Source organism: Centropristis striata, chromosome 5 (genome assembly GCF_030273125.1).
Source record: "Centropristis striata isolate RG_2023a ecotype Rhode Island chromosome 5, C.striata_1.0, whole genome shotgun sequence".
Classification (NCBI taxonomy): domain Eukaryota; kingdom Metazoa; phylum Chordata; class Actinopteri; order Perciformes; family Serranidae; genus Centropristis; species Centropristis striata.
The window spans coordinates 29,063,024-29,075,811 of NC_081521.1; the positions used below are offsets into that span (position 1 = coordinate 29,063,024).

The 12,788-nt window shown below is 39.6% G+C and overlaps 1 protein-coding gene across 1 annotated transcript in view; it reads left to right on the forward strand.

The window, feature by feature from the left end:
• Positions 1 to 2,279: 2,279 nt before the first annotated feature.
• Positions 2,280 to 12,788, forward strand: part of arhgef19 (Rho guanine nucleotide exchange factor (GEF) 19) — a 32,505-nt gene continuing 21,996 nt past the window's right edge. The window contains exon 1 of the mRNA XM_059333600.1: positions 2,280 to 2,571. The gene's annotated coding sequence lies outside the window, so the exon portion shown is untranslated. The remainder of the gene's footprint in view (positions 2,572 to 12,788) is intronic.

Genomic DNA, 12,788 nt, shown 5'->3' on the forward strand with positions numbered 1-12,788 from the left:
GAAACAGACAGGTGTTAGCTGATGATTTTTCTCTTCCTCTCCCTCCTCCCCTCCCACCTCACTCCACCAATGGCTGTGGCCTTGGGCAACTCCTGACTTTTATTTTATCTCCTCTTCCTCCTCACCCTTTCTTCACTCTTTTCCCTCAATCCCTCCTCCCTCAGCCTCTCTTTTTTCACTTTTGCCATCCTTATTTTATAATATACTCATTCCCTCCCTTTTCCTCTCTTGCACATTCATCTTCTGATTGTTATGATTGCTGTGCGTTCCTCTGCCATGGCCTGCAGGAAGAGTGAGTTAGTACATGTCAGTGAGCACAGGTATGCACTGTGGACACCGGCTGGCTCATTCACCGACTGCTGGAGTGAGAAAGGAGACGCCTTCATGCACGGGCTGCAAAACAGAGCGCCAAGTCAGCCACAAGGTAACGAGAGACCGGTCTGAATAAGTATCATTACCTAAAACCTTCTTCTGATGAGGCCAATTCAGTATGATGTAGATGCAATGTAAAGCTGTGTGATATGTCTGGCATTAATATCATATATTGATATAGAATAAAATGATTGCTATATTCAAATGTGGTGCATAGTTAAAGCAATCATAACAACAAAACAAAACATGAGTGAAACATTTAAAATAACGGTAGAACACTGAGCTAAAACGGACTAAAACAAGGACATTTGATGTCATAAATAAATATAAAAATAGATAAATTACCACTGAAAATATTACAAATGATATAGATGAGGTAGATAGTGGATTGCACATATTAATTTTATTGCACATATCAATTTTATTGCACAAATGTATAGAATAAATTGATACTATACTACCGGTATTTATAAATTGATATAAAAAGTGCAAAATCACAATGGGGTGGCCATATTTTTAAGGTATTTGCTCTGTAACACAATCTCTCCATATGTATAATATTTTGATCAGCCATCCCTATGCAGATTTTTAGTGAATATTAGCAACAAAACAAAAACAGCCTCAGTTCATAAATATGAATATTGTCACCCTGTTAATAACCACATTTATCACCTCAAATTGTGCAGCGAAACATTGTTAAAACTGTGTTTTAAAACAAACAAGGATCCCAACATGACCAAATATGTTTTTAGGGTTGAATTTTGGGTAAATGTATAAAATTCTACAAAATTTCCATCCGGTAGTGCAGCCAGAAATCAATAAAGTTGGTCCACCTCTTAAAGTCAAACATAAAATACATGATAGTGTTATTGGACATCATGAGTCAAGACATTAAAATACACAACACTGACATATTAACACTTTATAAAGTTGCCGAGGTTTTAGTAAACATCTATGTCGAGCCTTTCTGCTGAGAACTGCAGAGTCAGCTAAAGAAAGCTGTTTGCAAGCCAGGAAAGCAGGAAAATAGATAAAAGAGGTTAAAATGTTTGCTTTAAAGCTATTGGGGAAACAAACTTGTCCTTTGTCATTTATGTAACTAATCTAAATTCATAATTGTATTGTACGTCCTGAAGTGTCAATACTGAGATCAGCATTACTCATAAAAACAACGGTACAAAACATGTTACAAAATGATACAAAAACTGTTCTCAAGCCTTTGGTGACCTGGTTTCCTCGAACAAAAAAAGGGGACAATTAGACGTCCACCACTGCTGAGTAAACTAATGTCCCGAGGTAACCTAACCCCCACCCCCCCACCAGCACCATTCTTTTCATGTTTGATTAGTGAACATAGTTGATACAGCAGCAAGCGGGGTGCACAGATGAGAGAGCTCGAGCCTGCCGTTCTGTCACCAACTCACAGTTTGACTTTTAGTGAAAGCTGCATGAAGGCACACACACACACACACACAGGCATTTCTAATGTTGCATCTGCACACACACTGATGCAAATAAACATAGATGCACAAAGACGAGCATGTAAACATGCACTTTTGCATGTTCATTTTTTGCTCTGTGCACATTTAAATAACAGTACATGCAACACAACAACACAATCCATACACTGATAAAGTGGACCAAGTAGCAACATTTTTCTCTCCAAGTGTGTCTGCTCCCTCCTCTCTGTCTCTATCTGTCTCAAAGCAGGTGCTGAAATGAGACACTAAATAACTATTAGAGTTAGAGGAAGGGCGAGAGAGAGGGGGAGGAGAATGAGAGAAAATGAGAGAGCACTTCCCCAACAGTAGCAGAGAAAGAGAGAGAGAGGGAGGGAGGGAAAAGGAGCGAGAGGGAAGGGAGAGCAGAGGAGCTTAGAGAAGGGATCTGCATTGTAAGTAGCTCAGAGCAGCAAGTGGTGGCTGTTTTTTCAACCTGTTTTTGTTTTCTCCCGAGGAGGCGGCGAACAAGGACAAGAAACCAGGCAGAAGAGCACAGATTTGGAAAAAAGTCTGAGCTGAGTTTGTAAAAAGAAACTGAGAGAGGAGAAGTGGAGAGGGAGCGAGAGAGAGAAGCCCGGAGGAACACAAGGCAGCAATGGATAGCAGAGTGGTTCAGCCTGACCCTGGGATGGCATGGATTCACACACAGCTGCTGGCTACAGTCCAGCACACACACTAGACTGCTAACACCAATGAGGTACAGTACTGAAAACTCTTAAATGAGCAAAGCAGAGAAATGCACTCACATTCCCTGGTGTTTTTTGTTTTTTTTTTGCTCCATGTTGGAGATTTTTTGAGTGAAAGTTGAGATGTGTTATTTGCCTGAGAGTGCATGCTCTGCTTTGTGTGGTGCACTTGTGAGAAAGTAGTGCTGTGCAGCTTGTCAGGTGCATTGCATTTATCCAACAGCATATACTCTAAAATAAATACTATTTCTATATAAGGTGCAAGGAACAACGTGGGTATGAGACTCTGTTTGCTTGGATATTGTTTAGTTTAAACTAGCAAAACCGACTGTTTAGATATATTATTGTAATACATGCATGTGCATTGCTGTGGCGTACAGGATTAAAATGTGAAATCTGACATTGTTTTCACTTTCCAATGCAACTCACATGCAATGCAAAAGTTGCCAAATCTCCACAACCACAAGCAGATGCACAGGTCCTGCCAGTGGGATCATTACAGTAGCTTCACTATTCATTTATTCTCTTGGAAGGAGTCGCTGCTTGCATCGATAATGTTTCCAGCAGCTCCCTAGGCAGTGCAGATTGAGGTGAGCCTTGAATGTGATGGCTACAGTGCAGCAATGAGTTGTTGCAGAGCGGGGCAGGTAAGTGCATGTCTGGAGTATGTTGGATGAGGGGTTGTTAAAAAACTGTACATGGCTGAAAACTTCACAGTCCTGCCTTCGTAGGACATTTTAGATTTAAACACTTTCTCTGGCTTTAGCTTCAGGCAAAAACAGAGCCTCAGTTTGTGCTCTTCAACAAAGTGTTTATGTGCATTTGCCAGAGGCCGTGCACAGTTGTTTGGGTTTCCTTTGACCCTGTTTGCTCACTCATGTGGAGCCTCCAACAGCTTGTTTACACGGCTTCATTAGAGATAAACAACAATGGAGTTATGACATTCAGCAGCCAGGTTGTAATTTTAATTATGACCCATATGTGAAACACACCAGACTTTTTTGAGCAGTGAGAGGGCAAGCTGAGGTGATGGCTGCCTTCCCTGTCTGCCGTCCTGATGACTAAGTGTATCGTCATGAGAGCTGACTGCTGCTGCTGTGTGTATGGATAGTCTGGAGGTACATATTTTGGCTGGAGCACAAATAGATGGCTGTGGGTGTTTTCTGGATTATCTGATTTACCACGGTATGTCTGGACTGGAACGCAGCACCTGCACATTGGGCAGACGTGCACCAGCACAAAGCATAAATCAGGACCTTGAACTGTTTTACTGCACTTTATTACAGGCTGGAGATCCCCTGCATGATGGCAGACTTCTGATAATGTTTTGTTTGAATAGTCAACACAATGGAGGGAAAAACAGAATTTGTAGCCTGTGAGCAAACTGCTGTATGTGTGATTTCCCTCAGCTCATATCACACACAGATTTATAACTCAGCCCACCGCTGCGCCCCTCCTACCCTCTTCCCACTTCCTCCCTCCCCACAACTGTATGTCTGGAGAGCACCTGCCCCATCACCTGCCACTCAGACAGACAGACAGTGGTTGTCTCTGTGTGTGTGTGTGTGTGTGTGTGTGTGTGTGTGTGGAAACGTTCCAGGATGCTACACCTCACCCTCCTTCAACCCGAAACCTCCTCCATCTATCCTTGCATGCAAGTGCTACCTGCGCTCAGTATGGTGTTTACATTCACGTGCACACACTTAGCGGCCAACCTGAACGTGACTGTCTCTACTCTGCTGGGTTTTGTGCTGATCTGTTTGTCATTTTCTGTGACTTGGGGTCTCTCAGCCTAAATACACTAGTGCAATGCCTGTTCGGGGCATTACTGTTTAGAGCGTATGCACATTTCAAGCTGATTGTAATAACCCTGCCCACAGCATTTCAGCAATCGTTGAAGGCCAGCTATAGCAAAACTGTATGGAACATTAAAAATCCAAAAACTCCTTTCAGAGGACCTGGACCAAATTCGTTAATTATTGCTCCGAATTTGTAGGGAAAGTAAAAAAAAATGTTTATTTGGATACAATTCAAAACAACAGACGAACGATATAGACGCAAATGGGTGTGGCTTATTTGAATAGATTTGTCTGGACCCAGGAAAAATGTTTGTATCCGAAACAGTTCAATGTTACAAAACAAAACATAAAGTTTATTGTTAGAGCACCATTGTCAGGTTGACTGCTGCTGAACTTAATACCCAGACATCTGATGACTTAAATCCTTTATCTGGTTAAAATTTTACTCTAAAACCAATTAAGATCTAAAAAAAAATAGTCAGTCATAAAAATGTGACTGAAAACTGGTTACTAGGTGGATTTATGACTGCTGGCAAAAAACCATAGTGCTGAAGCATGTGCAAAGGTTATAAGATGTCATTAGCTGGCTATTATATGACAGACTTTTAACTGTCATAAATAATGGATTTCTCAGGATTTTAACATTTTTGGAAACATTATCATGTAAGTACACAAGTCAACAAAATATATCACATAGGTCTGTTTTACTGTGGTTGAATGCTATCGGTTTAAAACTAGGCTAAAACCATTATCAATGACGCAGAACAACCTGCCCTTTTAAACATCTGTGACACCAATATTTTAGGGAGGCCCTGTCACTTTCCAGCTTTTTTGGCTTGTGGCCTAAATAGCAGCAGCCTTAATAACCCATAATAACAGCCCTTGCCCCTGCACGTGTACAGTTGAGCTTCTTTGTTTGTCTCCTGCCTTTTTACTGGTCAATTTCAGAGGAATGAGCTTGCCGAGTCATCCAGGGAATCTGGAAAAGTGTCTCCTCTGTGTGTCGGAGGGTCTCATCTGGGGCGGTTGAGCGCCTATGAAATTGAAAATGAACTTGTCTTCAAACCTGGACTATAAAAGAGACCACCTACTGAGCCCGGCCCTGTGGATAATAATAATGCAGAAATGTGATGGCTTTGATTTGTGCACAGAAAAGCTGATTTTCTAAGGCAAACAAAGAGCTGTAAGCATTAACTTTCAAGGCAGCAGTGCACAGGAGCTGCCATGTATTAGTTAATCTGCATGACAGGGAATATTTGGCCCATGCATGAAGGTTAAAGCAGACAGAAACTCGAGCCCAGAGGCCATATGTGCTGCACACCTGTCTAGCACTGTAGCCCTCAGGTTATTTCACTTGGCCAATGAGTGTGTGTTTCACGTTATGGGAGATAACACTTTTCTGGCTCAGGAGACGTTGCTTCTTGACTAAAGTGTTTGTGCCTCTTTGCTCGTCTGCTTGCGCTCAAGAAAAAGAAGCAGCGATGCATCTCTTTCAGCGTCTTCTAGGGCGTTTATCTTTCTTCAAATTCATGTCTTTCAATCCCGACGACGCTGCTGGTATTTAGTTTTGAATACTTTATAGCTCTAGCTCTGGGCTATACTAGAATCGTTTCTGGATGGTCAGCTCGTTAGTGGTGTTCCACTTTTACCCGATCACGTTTCAAAACAACAAGCAGCCCGGTGGACGGCTTGTCCATACCTGTCCAGATAATAAAAGCAAGAAGTAGGGAGGAGGAGGGGGTGTGAGGAGAAACTGCTGGTGTTCAGCTGGGAAAAAAAGTGGAGCAGAGAGATAGAAAACAGAGAAAAGGGAGCGCAAGTAAACACAGGAGCAGATGAATGCAGAAGATGCATCAGCAATTTGTTGTAAAGTAGGTCAGCCTCTCAAGAGCTCAGTGGCAAAGGATCAGATTGGAATCAAAGTGCTGTGATTGACAGTTTGAGTACAGCAAACGCAGCCACCGCCTCTTTTCAAATATATTTAAACCAGAAAAATAAAGCCTGGAAAGAAACTACAGCAGATACATGAATGGCACACCTTCTTTTGATGTTACTCAGATTCCTACAAAGCTTCCAGTGCTGAAACAATTGGCCGATCAAAAAGGAAATGATTCACCAGGAACTTTGAGAATGGATTAAAGGATAAGGCCTGGCGCTTTTTTTTTTTATGTACAAACGACTTTTAAAGGATAAGGTTGGTGATATTTTATATTCAACAAGTCCTGTAAAAAGACAAAGGCTGCAGTCTAATAGTATAAAAAATATCTCCTATCTATATCTCCTAATATCTCTTCACCTGTGCGGAAAACACTATGAGGTCAAGGAAAGAAGTGAAGGAGACTTAATGAGGACGTAGGAAAAGAGAGAATCCGGCTTCACTTACACTCAGCTTTGTAATTATGTGGTGAAACTACAGTGTTCTGACAACAAGATCTCGACACATATGAGCGTTTGTCAAAATGAGCGTTTCGCGGCTCACAGTGCACCAGAGCGTTCTCAAAATAGCACAAATTCATACACCTATGGTTCACGGTAGTAAGAAAAATTGCAGTTTTGGTGAATTTAGGCTACAAAACCACTGACCTAGGTCTAGGGCAAAAATACTTCCTGGTAAGGTGTTATAAAAGACAGTTTAAACAATAAATAAATGCACATTAACGCCGGAAGTGAAGTAGTTATCAGGGTGATGTGAGCCACGGAAATTACATAAAAAACGTACACGAGTGCTCAAAAGTTTGGGGTCACCCAGAAAATGTCTTGTTGTCCATGAAAACAAACAGTTTTTTTTTTTTTTTCATGAAATGAGTTACAGAATGAATCAAAAAATATAGTGAAGACATTGACAAGGGTAGAAATAATAACTTTAACCTGTACAAATCTCCAAATTCCTCTGCTTACCTCTAGATATTCAACCAGCCTGAGGAAGGATCATTTATTGCTTCTTAAATCAACACAAAACAGTTTCCAGCTGTGCTAACATTATGCTCAGGTGTTTTAATGATCAATCAGCCTTTCAACACTATAAACGTGGATTAATACAATGTGCCACTGGAACACAGGAGCGATGGTTGCTGACAATATATAATAGATGTTTCATAAGAAAATCAGCCGTTTCCAGCTTTAATAGTCATTTACCACATTAACAATGTCTAGACCGCGTGTCTGTTATTTAAATGTATAAATATTGTTCTTTTCTTTAAAAAATAAGGACATTTCTAAGTGACACCAAACTTTTGAGCGCTAGTGTAAGTTACATAAAAATGAATTTACTTTTGTTAAGTGTTGTTAAGTCTGCCGCTTGTTTGAACCATCCGCCCCAAGTGTGACATCCGTCATTTAAACTTGGGGCAAGTTGGCAGCGGAGGACTGTCTAAGACGTACAGTCATGGAAAAAATTATAAAACCACCCTTTTTATTCAATTTCCTGTTAATTTTAATGCCTGGTACAACTAAAGGTACATTTGTTTGGACAAATATAAGTAGAAGAGTTTGATTGAAGAGCTGATATCTAGACATTTTCCATGGTTATCTTGATAATAACCTAAATTGTTATCAAAAAACCATGGAAAATGACTAGATACCAGCTCTTAAATTTAACTCTTATGATCATTATCATTATATGCTATAATTGTCCAAACAAATGTACCTTTAGTTGTACCAGGCATTAAGATGAACAATATATTGAAGAAAACAAGGGTTGTCTAATATTTTTTTGACTGTATTTTTGTAAATTAAATATCTTTGGGTTTCAGACTGTTGGAAAGGTAATTTGTGAATATGTTACAGGTATTTTTTAACTACTTTCTGACATTTTATAGACCAAACAAGTCATCAAAATCACATTTTCAATCCACAGATGATAAGATAATGAACATAATACATTAGTTGCAGACATTAAAGTGTCACATGTAATCTATAGTGAGATGTTTGTTATTGGAGAAATTGTTGTTAATAGCTGTATAAAACATAAGATAGTTATGAAACTACATTTTGGAACATGGAGTCGTATCTTTTTGCACATACAGTTCAGTAAGCCAACAGTCTTCAAGATGGATTTTTAATGTGTACCATTTAATTTTTCACATGTCACCTGACCAAACATCCTAAATCAGCACTCCTTTTCTTAGAGTCTCATGGCACACAGATAACCATGGCCTGTCACAAGGTAATGATTATGAGATTTTGTGGATTTACTGCGTGTTGGATCGTTGGCCCTCCATCCACTTGCTAGCTTTTTGCGACTTATGACAAAGCACCATAATTAGATCGGGTTATTTCCATAAGTTTGTCAAAAGCTCCTTTGTGTCTTTACTATCCGTGTCTCCTGAGTGTCAGCTTATATGACTGCAGTTGTTATGGTAAAGTGGAGTGAAGCGGCAGGGAGGAGGAGGGGGAGGTTAAAGGTCCAGAAGTCTTACCGTTTACATGTGAAATGGTCGCCATTTTTTTCACTTTTAAATGTTGTTTGTCCGTTTCAGTTAGCGGGGAATCCCACCGGGTCAGACAGGGTCAGGGAAGGCCTCTCCACGTCTTGTCGCTTTCAATCAAAAGACAGATTGCGTCTCAAACACACACACGCTCACATTCAGGTGTGTGTTTGTGTGTCATAGCTTTGTGTGATTGTAAGTCAGGTTGTCAGTTGCATCTTCACAGCGTCTCCGAAGGTCGTGGGTAAGTTCCCTGAGGCTACAGAGGCGGATTAGGAGGACCCACACCATGTGTAAACATTTGGGTAAACCCCTCCCACCTACCTCCGCCCCCCACCACCCACCTCCTCTGTTGCCTCCGGGCTGCTCACCTGTCTCAGTGGGTGGAGGCTAGAAGAGGAACGAATACCAAGAAACTCCCTGACCTGAATTCACTCCACCGTTCTCACACCATTCAGACGTCTGTTCTTCCCCCCAAAAAATGCAGCTTAGAGCGTCAACTTGACATCTGGTGCGCTTTTGCTGATTGGAATTCAAGTCTCACTGAGTTTGTTTTGATTGAGAGATTTAGATGAAGCCCATTAAAATACCAAGAAGACACTAGCTGGCTTTACATCCAGGTGTGTGAGCGGTGCATTGGAAATGTTGCGCAAAAAAGAAACTCAATGTATTTCCATCAGCAGGGCAAGGTTGTTATAGTTAACGAAAAGTAACAAAATGACCAAAACTGGAATTAAAAAGATATTTCTGTTAACTGAAATAATAATAAAAACGAGAGCTTTTTAAAAAAACGATAACTAACTGAAACTGTTTTGTGTGGTTACAAAACTAACTATAACAAACTAAAATTACAGTGAAGATGTCCTTCGTTTTTGTCTCTGTCAACTTTTTTCATACATACACTTTTTTGGTTGATATAAAATCTATTTATTTAAATAGCTGCTGGTTAGTGAACATGCAGGAACACATTGGTAAATCTGTTTATTGAGACTGGGATGTTACACAACTATGTGAGTTGATTGCCTACAAAAACATTAGCTTGTCACTCGAAGAGAAACTAATAAAAACTAAACTAAAACTAAGCATTGTCCAAAAAAACTACTAAAAACTACTAAAAACTAGTAAACTCACTCTAAAACTAACTGAATTTGAAAACAAAGTTTCACAACGAAATTAAAACTAAAACTAATGAAAAATCCAAAACTATTATAACCTTGCAGCTGGGCAGAGGCAAATCATGTGGCAACTAATAATTATCTAAACATAACAGGAGACACATGGGAGACACATTTTCAGAATATGCCTGACCCTCCTGTTATGTTGCCGGTCAAATTGTCCCATTTTAAAGTTTAAAAATCTAAAAAAAAACCATTATTTTTTCAGGATGAAACTTCTTAATATGTGTAATCAACATATAAAATGAAAATGGTTCATTTCACATATTTGCATGTTTTTATTACATAGATACTGTTCAATGGTCAATCTGACCCTGAACAGAAGATGTGACTCAGGTTAATTTATCATCTCACTCCATAAATAAATAAAAAAAATGTAAACAATTTTTTTTCAATAACTCAATGTCATGTAAAACCATTGTATTTTATATGACGGTCTTTCCAATGTGCATAAAAACAAAGTTTTAACGTGCATTTTTTTATGAAAAAGGAGTGAATTATCCTCATTGAACCATGATCTGTTTAGAGGTAAATTGCACTAAATATTGATTGAAATTGTTAGTAATGAGTTAATAATGAAGTATAAACAATGTTTATTGTGATTTTTTGGTTTCTGACACTTTCGGATAATTAAACATGCCCCGGGTTAAACTGACCCACAAACATTGCTGTTCCTGAGAAACGAACATAACAGGAGGGTTAACCACAGCATTTATGGACAACAAAACTCTGACTGCCTCAAACAAGCATTAAAAAACCTGTTGCATAATGTCTGAATTTTATCAACAAGTTCCCAGTCGCCCTTAATTGTTTTTACGTCAACACGTCATAATTTGCAAAAAAAATAGTGGGCTGGAAAACCAGCAAAAAGATGTGTTTTTTGTTTTAAACCTGCAACAACTCAGCAAAACTGAGTTACACAAACACTAATTCACTGCACTGTTTACACTTTTTAATCCAGTTTAAAAGTTGAAAGAAAAGTTCATGTTGGCATGTCTCTCATCAGTCTCCAAGCCTTGATAGAACATTTTACAAAAACACAGAAGAGGGTTTGTGAGGGTGGTTTTCCCAGAAGTGACGCTAAATGATGTCATGTCTTGTCTCAGCAGACAATGTTGGGCTCTTTAGTCTCCTGCCTGGCAATTAGTGGTCCAATGTGACCGAGTTAAACTGCGATCTCACACACACACATGAGCTGGTCACACCACACTGTCAGGACACTCCAGTCTGTCTGACCAAACACACGGGGCTGACGCTCGTGGAGAGAGACTGTGTGTGTCTGAAGACTGAAGCTTCTACCGTCTGATCAGAGTTAGATCAAATATAAGTTTGTTAGAAATCCAGATTTCAGGCCATACCTAACACTGCAAACATTACAGTAACAATAATCCTCCATTGTGATTTTTAGGGACTTCCCTCTGTGACCAGTTGGTACTTCAACACTATAAATGAACTTACAACAACTTCTGATCTCCATGCAACTTCTTTTCTGTCTCTGTCACAAAAAGATGAAGTTCCCTCATTCTTAATCTGGCATACAAAGCTCTGATTGGCTGCACCTGTCACCTGGTGTCACCACTTTATGTATATCACCACACAAACTACTGGAAAAATAAGTGCTTTGGTATAGGGATGGCACAATACCACTTTTTCAGGTCTGATACCGATACGTCAACCTTAAGTATCTGCCAATACCCTTACCAATCGGGTACTAGAGGTGGGCATCACCATAGGCCCCACGATACGATTTTATCCCAATACTTGAGGCACGATGTGATATTATTGTGATTTTAACTGTTTAACTGCATTTTGTGTCCCCAAAAGTAAATACAATCAATATTTTTTTTGTCAAATAAGAGAAAATTCTCAGTCTATTCATCTCACGTCAGTCTTTTTATTTCTCCACAATGAGAGTCAAACCCACAGACTAACCAACAAAGTATTCAGTCAAACTGAACTTAACTGATATCAAACATGTATGGACGACAACAACTGCAGCATTTTCTCAAACTTCCCTCAACTTTAAGCTTTACTGCTCTGAATTTTTTTTGTATGAAACATAAAAAAACGCCTGACTTTGCAGCATTATTTCGACAACTTCCCGACCCACATGATCTTCTTGTTTCATATGATACCAGTATCTCCAGTTTATTCCTAAAAGTGGCCTCCAAAAAAACCCAACAAAATGGCAAAATACTAACGGCCCACTGGCCATCGGAACGCTAAATATCGATACTTGGCGGACATGAATGGATATAATATTGCCATATAAAATATCATGATACTATGCTGTATCGATTTTTTCACCACCACCTCTAATGTGTTGCATCTGGTGCACGGTTTCCATTTAAAATGAGTGCAGGTCCATGTGTCCTGAAGAAATTCAGTGTCCCAATTGAATGGGAGAAGAGGCGGCAAAGTCTCGACCTTTCCATGCCAACCGCAATGTCACAATCTACCGAGTTTAATCCCCCCTGCTGACTGTGTGGACTTCACCCGTTGAGATGTGTAAAAATATTATCAGTTAATATTGAACTGCACAGCATGGTGCTGCTGCCAACTTGGAAGTATAATGATGTCTGTTTATTCTCGGCTATATCTCAGATAAAATGAAATAGAATAAAACCTCTTTGAAAGCAAATAAAAAATAACCATAACCTGTTGCTGGCTAAAATAGGTTAAATGGGTTATTAAAGGCTTTTTTCAGAGCAGTAACACATGCCGCTTAGAGAGAAATATTTTCACTGGAGAGATTTAGAAAGATGTCAGAATTCAACAGCTTTTTTCCTGTTGAAAAACCAGCTGTTACCAGGTAACGGACATCCAA